The sequence below is a fragment of the Rhagoletis pomonella genome, unplaced genomic scaffold, assembly GCF_013731165.1.
Source record: "Rhagoletis pomonella isolate Grant_MI unplaced genomic scaffold, Rhpom_1.0 Rhpom_scaffold_00003, whole genome shotgun sequence".
Taxonomy (NCBI): domain Eukaryota; kingdom Metazoa; phylum Arthropoda; class Insecta; order Diptera; family Tephritidae; genus Rhagoletis; species Rhagoletis pomonella.
In genome coordinates, this window is record NW_023458557.1 from 61,810,425 (window position 1) to 61,824,891 (window position 14,467).

The window sequence follows — 14,467 nt, forward strand, 5'->3', positions numbered from 1 at the left end:
TGTAACTTCGAAACCCCGCCCTTATGATGAAATGCTGTATCTCAGTAGTGGCTTCACCAAACCTTACCAAACTCGGGCCTAGCTAAGAAATCTGCTGAAAATCTTTGAAATCGGGCAATAACCAAGCCCACCTCTCTTACAACGGTAATTTACAGAAACACAAAAACTGCGATAAATCAGTAACTACTGAAGCTAATTGACTCAAATTGTCGGGTTTACTATATCGACTCTGGTTGAGATTGCATTCCGATTAAGAATACAGTTTTTTTTTCCCGAGTACCTTTCAAATCATTGGAATTAACTAAATTAATTAAGTAAACAAGTATTAACTTACACTTTTCATTTTAAAATCGTTCCAGTTTGTAAATTTTTTAAATTTAACGAACTTGTTTATTCAAATTATCGTCGACAAAAAATCAAACCCTGTGCCACAATCATATGTTTTTCCTAATTGCAAATTTTTTCCGGTTCGCATTTGTAACTTCTCTCCAAGAAATAGTCTTTTTACTCGTGATTTATTTCAATAAATCATGTGAAATTTAGTTGAAATATTTTAGCCGTTTTCAGCCGGTTTTATTTGCCAATTTAGCCGGTTCGTCCAAAAATTTCTGGCAACGCTGCTTCCCAAGGCACTTTAGTACATTTTTTTTTAAAGGAAGGCCTTTCAAAGTCGACAAATTATACAAATTTTGAATTCATAGTTTAACAAATAGTCTTAATTCTAGAAAACTTGAAGCAATTGTGTCATTATTTTTGACTTAGGTTCTAGAAATGTTATTTAGGGCTAAGGTTCCAAAGTTTAAATGAACAAAAATAATAAAAATTAACCACAGTAACCGAAAAATGGTTACAGTTTCAAACTGCATGGGATAGAGTTTTTTCTGATTTTTCTCATGAGTGTTACAACCAATCCTGTCACCCCGTTTTGGCTTGACGTCGAGTTCTGGGACACCCCGTATACATTTACGGCAGAGTTTATGGGAAATGTTTAGTAGCGCTCATATCGTTTTTGATACTACCACTTGCCACTAGAAAGGGGCAGTCCCCGCTTTCTCCTTTATGTGTTGCCAAAGAAGGGGGGCTGAACACCTTTTGCAGAGAACACCTTTCTGCGTAGGCGGCCTTCGGCCGCACTTAGGGATTATAACCCTCAGGCAGTAGAATTCTCCTTTCTGTTTTGCGAAGAAAAGGAGCTGAACACCTTTTGCAGAGAACACCTTTGTATATTTTTAATGCTTACTGGGTTATATTCTATCTTCTTTTGTCGCTCATTCTTTTACATATTTTGGAGTTTGACAGTTGAACTCCGCCATTTAATTTGCATATGCAACCAAAGTCGGACGCGTGATTTTGAAGGTGTTTTTATTTAATGAATTGTGATTAATTGGTTAATATTAAAGTCGTAAAGCAAGTTATAACTAATCGAGTAAAGTGTAAAGTGAAGGGGAATACAAAAATGTATTGGTGAAGTGGCTGCTTTAAGGAGAATAGGAGTGATAAATGTACGCTAATTTCCGAATTTTATAAAAAGGGGCATATTTCAAACCCAACTTGTAAAAAAATTAGTGACCAAAATTTACAAAAGTGAGTGTTAAAATAATGCGTAGACCCATGACTACAAGTGTGTGGAATTTTTTTTGGATCGGGTCACCGCTTTGGATGGAATAGCCCGCTACTAAACCCCACCCGACTTTATATTAAAAGGATTTGAGAGGATGCTTGTTGTCGACAGAAATAAAAAATTATTTAGTTTTTTAAATAAATTTAGAAGATTTTAAAGAGCTTACAACTCTCGTTGTACACGACTAGTGTTCAGTTCTTATTATTACTCTACGGTATTGGTTTACTGTCTACTGTGGGTTTCGATTATGAAATGATACAGAAGTTTTTAAATAAGTGCATTATCTTTGGTTTGCCAACTGGACAATGAAATCGTAGAAGCATTTTTAATAAAAATGTTGTTAAAATAAAATGCATCTAATTATGTAATAAAAAATATTAGTCTAAGATCCGAATAAGGCACGACCTAAAACCATCTGTGCAATGGATGAAATCTATTTTGTATGAAATTTAACGTGTTAATAAATATTTTGCGAATGGTTTGGCTGAAAAAATCCTGGCCAGGATATTTTAAATTAAATATTCAAAAATTTATATTTTTTTATTCTGCATGAATAAGCCTATAGATTGTGAACACGTTGGTTGTATATTTCTTTCCTGACCTACCTATCGAGTTGGAAGGTATGAACAAGTAGGTAATACCAGTAATTTTCAATCACCTGTTTACCTCATTCTATAGGCTTTATGCTATTGATTGGTATATATGTACACAATTTGTTCACTAAACAAATGAGTGAAAAATATAAAAAAATAATAACTTTTGAATATTTACTTAAAAATAACCTGCCAAACTACTCGCGAAATATTTCCTAACACGTAAAGGTTCATACAAAATAGATTCAAACCATTAAACAGTTGGGTGAAGGTCGTGCCTTATTCGGATCCTCTACTATATAGCCCAGTAAAGTTAGATCAAATAGCTACGAAGAAAACAAAAAAATTTTAGTATGGAACTTTTGATGTATTTTACTTATATTTGACACGTAGATCATGGATCCACAGTCTTGCTCAGATTTTATGTTCTTTTGGCTTTTTTGCGATGTGCAAGTTTATTTTTTATTTTTCGTTTTGGGAAGGAAGTGAGACTAACCCCTTTTTTCTAGAACCCGAATTTTCGTAATTCGTAATTCGTAGCTATGCTACGAAAAACGAAAAATCCACATGCTGCAACCCTTGCGGAAACATGTGCAGCATTGCCAACTATCAGTTGTTTTTCGAAGATAGCTGCATGAAGGAAAACGAAGTGGAAAGGAATTAAAAAAACACTCATTAAGTGCTTACTTATAGTAAAATTGTTTGATTTTACATATTTTGAAGGAAACGATCGATTCTATTGCATTTGCAATTATATCAGCGGAGTAAGAGCGCGCTATGGGAATGATTTCACAAAGATATGCGGAGCTGTCGGGCATAGTAACCATGGGCGCATCTATGTCAGCTTCTGGTTGAATTGCTGAACCACAAGCCAGACCTCCTCCTATGACTGAAGAAATGGTTCGCAATCCAGTTAATGCAATAACAGCTTCTTCCAAGCCATTGAAAACATGCACTTGTATAGGTCCACCACCTGTTGCGCTTGCTTCTGCCTCCGGCCGCGCTTAGGGATTATAACCCTTACTAGGTAGAATTCTCCTTTCTGTGTTGCCGGAGAAGAGGGGCTTCCGCATGTCAAAGGTATACAACACTTCTTGTGCATATCACTCCGGCTACGCCATCCACAGTATTTTTGCGCAGAACCCACGGCCAAATTTGCAAAACAGTGCATAGTGCAAACCGAATTTATTAATAAGCCAGTGGTCGGAAATTTGAAACATTTATTGTAAATAAAATTTTAATCCGGTGACAGGTAATAAGATCAACGCACCAGGGTGGGAAATAAAGTCAATTGACATTATTACCTTTTTAAAAACGAAATAAAATCCATTGACATTATTTCTCTTTCAAACATTAAATTTGCTTAGCTTCGCGGCGACCCGCGTTAGCGCGCCACACCCTGGCGACCGGCGCGCACACCACGCACTTTTGTAAAAAAAATAACATTTCAATATATTTTTGCGAAATCCTTTGCGTGCACTTCTTTTTCTCAACTAAAATTTTATAATTTATAAAAGCTATTCAACTGGTTTATCTTATTTTATCATTGCACTTTTGTTTGGAAAATGTAGCTTTATTTTATTGCTAAATGTGAATGATTAAAAGGAATGACACCTTTTTTAGCACTTTTATTTTTCTATTTGAACATTTTGGCACTTTTTTAACCTCAATATGGCACCTCATAACTAAGGATAGTTGGCAGCCCTGATTGGAAGATTTCTGCTGTGTTTTGGGGCAACAACTTGTCTGCAGTAAAAAAGCATAAAATTTGTGTTTCAAAATATTTAATAATCAATAATTGTTTATACCCGCATTTTGGCACATTGGCTCGTTGAATGTGCCATCTAATAAATAGTGTCGTCATTCTCCTTAGCTGCTTTTAAATGATGTCGTCACAAATTGCTGGCGGAGACAGTGTAAGAAAATTCTTTTTCTATAATTATAATTGTTTCCTGTTGGTTTCTTTTCCACCTTAGACATTCCGAATTCGTTCAAAATATGGCAATTTTAAACACAGTGTTCCTCCGGGGTTTTTGGACATGGACTGTTTCTTCAATTTAATAGTGTTCGCTTTATTTTTGTGGAAACGAAACATGTTTTGCAAGTTATGGATCATTTCTACACTCTTTCTTCAAATATTTCTCGTATTCCAGCTGGGCGCAGGCGTTTAGTTTTTCGCATCGTGTTTTTACATATTCGTAATTTAAATTTTTTTAATAAAATCAATTGGTGGTAGTTCATGATTGTGTGTGGATTAATATCACAACACTGAAGATTAGGCAATAACCTTTTTTATTAAAAAGCAACACTTACGGGGCAATGTTTATTGTAAGAACAACATTTTTTTCTATGAATCGACATACTTTAAGCATTGTTGACGCTATTTCCATTTGAATGAGGAAATAGCGTCAATGACTTTATTTCCAAATTTTTGTTGACTTTATTTCGCTTTTGAAAAGGTAATAAAGTCAATTGACTTTATTTCGCCCCAGGGTGGGAAATAAAGTCAATTGACCTTATTTCCATTGACCTTATTACCTGTCACCTTTTAACAATCCTTTGATTACACGTGATCTTAAAGTTTTTGGATTCGGGTTATGCGTTTGGAGACAACAACCGAAAATCATTGTACAAATAACACTGGTCTACAAGGGTTTTGCGAATAAGACGGGACCTGGTGTTTCCGAACGGATTTTTCGTGCTGAACACGAATCTGGGGTCCAAAACTTCCCATCACGTCACGTTTTCGAGAAAAAAGGGGTTGAAACCCCTAAAAACAGCGTTTTTGGCCATTTTTGAAAAATTGTAGAGCTGAACCCTGACGTGCTACAAACTTTGTATATGTCAGAAATTAAAGGCTAAATCGTGCCCTTTCGAATGAGCCCTATGCCGAATTAATCGCATGCACCCTTAGATCAGGGGGTGTATTTGTGTCTAGGAGTCCAATTTTTATATCCACCATATTCGACCCGTCATCTTAAATTTTTAAAATCTAACTGCAGATTCGTAATCAGCGACTTTTAATATAGTTAAAACCTTGGCATTATTAATTTTCTATGATCGTTTAAGATTAAATTCTTTCTGTGATCAATTTTTCCTGCACCCCTAAACACAAATACACCCCCTGCTTTAAGGGTGCACGCGATCAATTCGGCATAGGGCTCATTCGAAAGGGCACGGTTTAGCCTTTAATTTCTGATATATGCAAAATTTGTACCACGTCAGGGTTCAGCTCTATAATTTTTCGAAAATGGCCAAAAACGCTGTTTTTAGGGGTTTCAACCCCTTTTTTCTCGAAAACGTGACGTGATGGGACATTTTTGACCCCGGATTCGTGTTCAGCACGAAAAATCCGTTCAGAAACACCAGGTCCCGTCTTATTCGCAGAAAAAAAGTTGAAATTTGTAGACCAGTGTAATTAAATCGGACCCAAGTTTCTCGATAAGGGGCAACAAAGATTCTTGTTTGCTCGTTTATATAAAGCAGTGGATAAAAATATATATGCGAAAGGCAAATTTATCTGTTTAAATGAACACAACTAATATTTCCTGCAAACAAACATCGATTTACATCTTTTATCTCGCCTCCGACACAGAATTTGTTTGGTACAAAATTACGCAAAAAAGCTTACTCCTTCGTTTTTAGGCATGCCATTGTTACGAATTTCGAAAGTTCGAAAATACGATTCGGATTGCAGCATACTGTTTCTACGATTCGTAGCAAAATCCGAATATGAAAAAGTTGCAGAATAGGGGAGTAAAAACAACTCGTAATATTTGCTGATATGTAGATACATGTTAAAAACTTAAATGCGTTTTTAGTTCCATATACCACTTCGTGTCCCACCTGCTTGCATTTACGATATTTTTTTATGATTGGCGCATCTATTAGTACTGGAGAATAGAGCATACAACTATTTAGAGATTGCCGTGTATTTCAGTTTTATCCTACGGAAATTAAGATAGACCTCACTTGAAAGTTTTTGCATAAAATATATTGTCCCGTTTCTGCTTTAACCACGTATCTACAATTTTTGGGAAAACTAATAGTGGTATTCATTAATGCTTTTCTTTATTCAAAACGCGAAAATTTTAGAGTTTCGTGGTTGGTGCGTTTTTTTTGCTTTTGTTTTTAGTTTGAAAACACCAAATCTGTGAATCTTAACAAAAAGGGGCAAAATGTATAGCAATCGTAAGTTTTGTATGAAACTTTACAAAAATCGAAATCATGTCACAATGGCAACCATAAGCGAGAGAGCATATGTTTATCAACAAAATATGTGGCAGCACTTTCAATCATATCAAAATTACATTCGGTTATTCGCCATTGTTAGACCTTTAGTTTGGGCTGAATGTGTTATATTTTTTACGACCATTCAAAAAAGGAGCAACATCTCCTAACATTAAAATTAATATCTAACGAATTTTTTGAAGAAAAGAGAATAGTCGAAATCGGGTGGGATTTGAAGATTAGACAGCTTTTTTGATACAGAAATATTTTTCCCACTATATATAAGTGGATAATACGCTCAAATAAGACATTAAAATGGAAATGGTGTTAAGTGGTCGGACAGAAAAGTCCTTTATATTCCTTTAGTTCACAAGATCATAAGAGACTGCATTGTAGATTTAAACTATCACATAGTTCATGAAACCTCATTGCATACAAAGTCAATTAAATACTTTAATAAAAATTTGGTGTTTTTTTTTCTAGAAAAAAAAAAACGCGATTTTTCTTGGGTTTTAGTGCTTTTTCAAATTCAAAACTTGATTCCAGGGGAATAAAATAAAAATTTTTTCTGACACTCTCTAGAATAACTCTATTGCATGAGAGGTTAAGGCAGAAACGGGATGATATGTGCATATATACATACATTAGGGCGGGTCGATTTAAAAATCGCTCATTGCTCTGTGAAAATCGTATTCTAGGGATCAAAATAAGAAACTTTGCCGAAGGAACCATACCTCTAAAACGAATTCTGATGTCCCCCAATTTGGGTCGAATTTTTGGGTAGGGGCAAATTTTGAAAAATCTCACTTTGACCCATTTAGAGTGATCCAATCGAGTCCAAATGTATGACCGACCCCCACTAACTTTGGACGGCCGATCCACCCATGCCAGTGGCACACCCCCTGGAACTCCCCTGGGGGGTTCCCCATACAATGATTTCAAAAATCACCATTTTTGGCCTTTACATGAAAAAATCAGCTAAATGGCTATGTTTTTTCTTTATTTTTATTTATTTATTTATAATAATATTTATTATTTATTTATAATAATATCTATTTTTTCTCTTAAGAAATTTATTTAGTCAGAACATATGTAAATGAAAAAATTAATTTAAGTGAGTTATAGAAAAGAAACTAAAAAAAATTATTGTTTGAAGTCTTTTTTACTTTCAAGTTAGGGCTATTTCGCACGGCTCTCTAATGTCGTCGCCATAACAGCCTCTACATTTTCCGGTATAACCCGTTTGGAAACGCTAGCTAGCAATTGAACATGTCGTTCCGTTCCTTGTATGTGTGATGGAATTTTTGGATCATTAAACGGTGGATCATCTTGATTTAAATATTCTTTCAATGTATCGTACGGAATGCTTCGCGTGAATGGTATTTCAAATACGATATTTATATCATTCAAATTGATCATTTCCGTATAACTTGTGCAATTAAAGTTTATATCTGGTTTTTTATAGACTCTAAGTTCCATTGGCTCGTCAACATCGGTTCGATAGCGTAGAATTTTCTTGATGGCACAGTCGCGCTTTTCTTTGCTATCATCAAACAACATTGATAACAAGATATTTTCCGAATGCGCATAATATGAATTATCTTTAATTACTTGATTGACAATTTTGCGTAAACGAGGTTCTAGAAATCGTGACCAACCAATGAACTTGAAAAATAATGCACTGCCGTACACGACAGAGCTGTAGTACTTGATATTGAAGTACATTGGCACATAACATTCAATTATAAATTCAACCAGAATTCTTAAATTTGCATCTGGATTTTCCGTTGTCACATATAATCGCAATAATCTAGCGGCCTTGGTGAGCCACCGAGAATGTACAATTTTTCCTGGTTTGATGTTAGCCAGATCCACCGGAACCACGCCGCTAGAAATTGCATGGGCCATGTCGTATAAGTACTTCGAATCGGTGGAAAATTCAATTTTTTCTGGAGCAGGGGGCATATTTTGCAACTCAATTTTCTGGAAGCCGTCCACCACCTGAAAATATATAATAATAAAATAATTAAAATGGGTGACAATTATAATAAATGAGTGATAGCAATAACTTACCGGAAGAGTTTCACAAGTTTCGATTTGACGGCTCAGTTTTCCGGTTGCCGATCTTGGTCCAGTGCTGGTTGATTTATCCAAAGCTTCAAACAAATGCCGAAACGGAAGTTCGTTGAAGTGTAGAAGGCAAACGAACCAATGCAATGGTCTTTTTAACAGCAATTCGAATCGTCGTATAATTCCACCGTGTGGGCCAGTGTTTGTTGGCTGACCGTCAGTGCATATTCCAATTAATGCATCCAGTGATATATTTTTATCGTTGAAAAAACCATTTAATTTGGTTGTTTTGTATTCAGCGGTTTCATGTTCCAGTCTTACGTAACCAATCAATTCAGAATTGGGTTCTCTCAAAACAACAAGATGAGGTTCTTTTACCATCCTAGTATGATACTTCACATCAATTTTATCTATCGTTAAAGTATCATCTTTTCTGCCATCGAATGAAAACGCTAACAAATTGCTATCATCTAACCGTTTGCGAAGCACTTCTTGTCTGCATTTCTCTTTTTCTCTGCGAACTTTCGATTTATCCATGATGAGAGGTTTCCCATGCTTATCTTTAATTTTAAAATCTTGAAAAAGAGCGGTTCCCAATGCTGATGCTACTCTGTCAGGCACACCAAATCTGTCACATACCAAGGCAAAGTTGAAACAATCGTATCTCTCTGTGTATTGTGAACTTGTGCTTCTATCCATATCTTCTTGAACCGGTGTCGGTGCGTATGTTGAATCATCGGGATCTTGGTATGTTGGCATTGATGACATAGACGTTGCTCCTTGCTCTTCAGTTTCCATCACAAATGCATCCATTGTTAGTCTTCTCTGATTATGTTGATCGTGCATGAACTCTTTGAGGCGTTCGGGAACACAGCCGCATGCACATGGAGCTGCCTTCAAATCGCATTTACATGTTCCAATGTAAAAAAATTGTTTCCAGAGATTTTACATACTCTGTAAATTGTTGGGTGTTGTTTCTTCTCTTGATTTGCTCTTGATACTTGTCAAGCAATTTATTCAATTTATTAAATACACTTTTTTTCAGCATTATTTCCATCCCAAGTTTTTCCCAAATTCCAATCAACTTATCTTGTACTTGAATAGTGAATGATTTATGGGAAAACTTTTTTTGTTCTGTTTTAGCACGTTCGCTTAAGTAAAAATAATATCTCAAGATATCCAGATGGGTTGATAAATTAAGATCAGTTAAATCAGTAGACACACCTAAAACAGTAACATCATGCTTGGGTATATGACTCATTGGGTTTTCGATAGTTGTTGATGTAGTTGCTTCATCTTGCGGTGTAGAGGATGGTGGATTCATTGTAAACTTTTTGATTTGGAATGGTCACTTCACTTATTATTTTTTTTGAAATATTTTTTTATCTGAAATTAGCACTTCACACTTTGAGTTCTTCGCAACGACTTAATGCATTCACAAAAACTGTTGCGTATATATGGTCTACGAGACGAGGTAATAAGAATGAAATGGTAATTTCAATTCTACCTGCTGTGTCTTGTGGTGGCTTAAAAAAAACAACACAAGCAATTTTACGATCTGCAATTGTGTCACACTGATACCTTCATTGTTTAAAAGGGTTGCGGTGCATTCCAGTGATACCTTAATTGTTAAAATGGTTGCAAAAACGCGCATTTCTTAAGAAGGTGCCTTAAAATACCCACAAAAAGGGTTGTAAAAACAACCATCATTTCTTAAGTAGGTGCTATAAAAAAACTACACAAGTAAGTTTACGACATGCAGCTGTGTCTTAAAAAACGCACACAAGCGATTTTCCGATTTGCAATTGTGTCACAGTGATACCTTCATTTTTTAAAACGGTTGAATAAAAAACCCACACAACTATGTTTACGACATGCAAATGCATCACAGTGATGCCTTGGTTTTAAAAGGGTTGTAAAAACGCTAATTTCTAATAATTTTTTTTAATTTCTTTTCTATTACTAAGTTAAATTCATTTTTTCATTTACATATGTTCTGACTAAATAAATTTCTAAAGAGAAAAATAAACTCCAAAAAGAAAAAACATAGGTATTTCGCTGATTTTTTCATGTAAAGTGCAAAACCGGCGATTTTTTGAAATGTTTGTATGGTGAACCCCCAGGGGGGTTCCAGGGGGTGGGCCACTGGCATCGGTGGGTCGGGCCTCCAAAGTTAGTGGGGGTCGGTCATACATTTTGACTCGATTGGAGCACTCTAAATGGGTCAAAGTGGGATTTTTCAAAATTTGCCCCTACCCAAAAGTTCGACCCAAATTAGGGGACATCAGAATTCATTATAGAGGTATGGTTCCTTCGGCAAAGTTTCTTATTTTGATCCCTAGAATATGATTTTCACAGAGCAATGGGCGATTTTTTTGCCTCCCCACAAATCGACCCGGCCTAACATACATAGTATACAAAGATAACTTTGTAGAAACACATCACTTCCGTTTAATTAGAAAAAAACTTTTTGGATTTAGTTCAATTAATATTCGAAATCAATACATATGTATGTATATTTAATTTAATCATATTTTTTTGTCTTATTAACAAAAACGAAAGAAAGCAGTTTAATTTCAAGCTCTTTTTCAAAAGCATGAATACTGATTTTACCAGTCTAAAATATTATTCATAAACGTTTTATTAAAATCAAATTGCGCTAGTGCATTCCTACTATTTGATAAAATATTTGCATGTTTCTATGCTACTATATATATATATATATGTACATATGTATGTTTATATACATACATGTACATTTACATATGTGCCCATGCATATGAATGTGCTCCATTCAGCCCGAAATCAACTTCATCGTGATATGGCAATCGTTAAATGCAAAATTTATTTGTTTACTTTACGCGTTTGACATACCAAAGTCCCACGACGACACTCAATTAACAAAACATTAACTTTGTGATGTGCCATGCTATTTTTATGGTTTCTGTCCTTCCATCATTTTATTTTATTATAATGGACACATTGATTACTTGTGCCGCTTTATATTTTTGTCGCATTCGGCAAAAATCTCAAAATGTCAAAATTCAAAGTGAAACATTTAAAAACATAAAAAATGGAATTACTAGCGGATGACAAAAATGGTAGCATGGTACATAAATAAAATATTGAGGCGACAAAAAATACATTAGCATATGAAATTGTCAGATATCACATAGTATTCGGCGAAAAAGTAGCATAAAATTGTTATTTCATTAATAAAAATAAAACAATAATCGTGAAAGATCAACAAAATGTTATTTTTTTCTTGTAAATAAAATGTTGAAATTACTTGTTGAGTGACTTTTGAGTTTTACATCAAAAAATTAAGTGTTTTTTATTAATTTACTGTTACTCATTTCCGTTTTTTACTTTTTAGTAGAGCGCGATTGTATAGATTTTTTAGCGAATTTTTTTTTGTTTTTTCTCAGCCAATTGTGGAGTAAAGAAAATTAAAAAAGGCACACTTTTTATGTGGGGATTTTGATTTAATTTTTGCATTTTAAATGGTTCTTATGGTTGCAAAGGGTTAAAATTCGAAGCATTCGGTCGGATTATGAAAGATCTCCGCAGTATCACGGGATATTTTAAACGCACATTGACTATAAGCACATGCTTCCTGCCATTCCACAACGAGCGACAGCGATTATATCAACGTTTGCCCGTAATTTTGTCGAATAAATTGTTGGTGATTGGCAATGGATAAGTACTAATTAGTCGACGTTCGCACCAGATTGAATTCGTTTCCGCAGAGCATCACCTATTTCACTACGATGAAAGACGAAGTCATTACCAATGTTTATAATTCAAGTTTCATAATTCAAAATGTAATTTCTAGATAATTAATTTTATCCGTTCTTTTCAATGGATAGTATGACTAATCCAGATGAAGCAGTAAATTATCCAACAAAGTTCCAAAATTAACGACTGAAGGTTGAATCTGTTATCATAGTGCTCTATAACCTCAATCAACCGACGTTGTGCAATGGAACAAGAATAAACACTGTGGAACGTAGGTTATGACATTTCAGCTGGCAGTTCTCATAATTTCAGCGTTTTGCTGTTAATATTTTATTACGGCAGCTTAGAGCAAGCGGACAGTTTCCTTCAGGCGGCAACAACTGTAAGTGTCATAGCAATGGTGGCAGCGACAACGCCACTGGCAGCAATATTCAAATGCAGAAATGCTAAAATGAGTTTACGTTATGCAAGCAACAAATAACAACATACAGCAGCAAATCTAGCATAGGCAGTAGTAACATCTACAGCAGTAAGAACAACTGCTAGCCTAAGTAAACCCCGACAGCGATATGCAAGCAGCAACTGCGTAAATATATTTATGGATTCATACATATGCACATATGTGTGTATGTAGAAACATAGCTTTACCGTTGGTTGGCAGGAACAGCTGTCGTATAATAAAATTTCGCGCGCCATCTCACAAATGCAAAAATTGTACAAATTTATTCATGTGTGCGCATATGAGTAGTCATGCACTGCCGCCCCCCTTGCTCCCCCGTTTCACACGCCGTACTCTCTTCCGCCTACTTTCCGCGTTAGTCTCTTGCTCGCTTTGTTCTTTACATACATGTTGCATGCGATCTGGTGTGGCTGACTTTACTTTAGCCGCCGCGCTCAACGACAGTTGCTGTTGTCACATGCACGAACGCATCTGAAATTTATATGCAAATGAAAAATTATAAATTATGATAAACGTCAACAGTTGTCCGGGCTTTGCCATGTTGGCAAGTATGAATTGACAGCGACAACAACAACGACATCACTAAAATGCAACAGCAGCAAAGAGTGTTGGCGTCATTGCAGTTGCATACATTTGTTATGTTGCATGCAACAAAGCACATGTGAGTGCGCTCGTTAAACTATAAGTGGAAATGAATAAAACTCTCCGCTTGTTGGCGTCAAAAATTATGTGCGCACAATAATAACAATAATAATAATACTGTATAGTAATAACAGCCAACGAACAAAGAAGAATACAAAACCACAAGTGTCGCCCGCGGCTAAGTCAACATACATAACTTTTGTGTCTGTGAAGAGTTGCGAAAACATTGCGTGATTGCTGTGTACGGGTACTTGTAAGATTGCTCGTTATTGTTGTTATCGTTGCATTTGCCTCGCCGTTTGACGATTCCCAATCAACACAAAAAAATATTTCTCTAACCTTGGAGAAATTCATAGTTCTGAAGTTGATATCCAACATCATTCTCCAACTCATCTGTAACCTACGCGCAGATACGTAAAAAGTGGAAGAGAAACGAATTTTTAATTATTAAGTGAAAAACTAAAGCTATATAAACAGGAAAATTACCAACAAAAAGTAAATTATCTTCTCAAAGTATTCTCAAAATAATCTTGAAAGAAAATAAAACGCTAAGTGAATCAAATGGAAAAATTTCTGTCGGACTGTATACTGTGAAGTGAATTATTGCTATACCATATTGATTAACTACATAATACAAAAGGCGTAATAAAATGAAAAATTAATATTTAAATTCGTCCATGTATGTCGTTTCAATCAAAATGGTATAAGGTATTTCACTATTTCAATTTCAGTATTTAAATGATATGTTTGAGACCAATTGGAGAGTTATATTGGAGTACAAGTTGAGAACTAACATTTTCTTAATTTGAGAAACAAATCATACAAAGAAAAATGCCCTTTTTGTTGAGAACGCTACCTGAGGTACTGTTAAGAAACGAAGTTGGAGATTTGAGAAATAGCTTAGTTCTCAACTTAACCTCAAGTTAAGCTCAAACCCAAATGTTTGTTGGGTTAGTACAATTAATTGCAGGAAACATTATGTTGATGAGCGTATTAAAATAATCCTTGTAGAAATTTTCATTCTATTCCAATTGGCAGTTTTAAGCTGCAGTGTTATGCACATTTCGCTGGATAGAATTATAAATTGATCATAACTCATACGCCATGATGTAC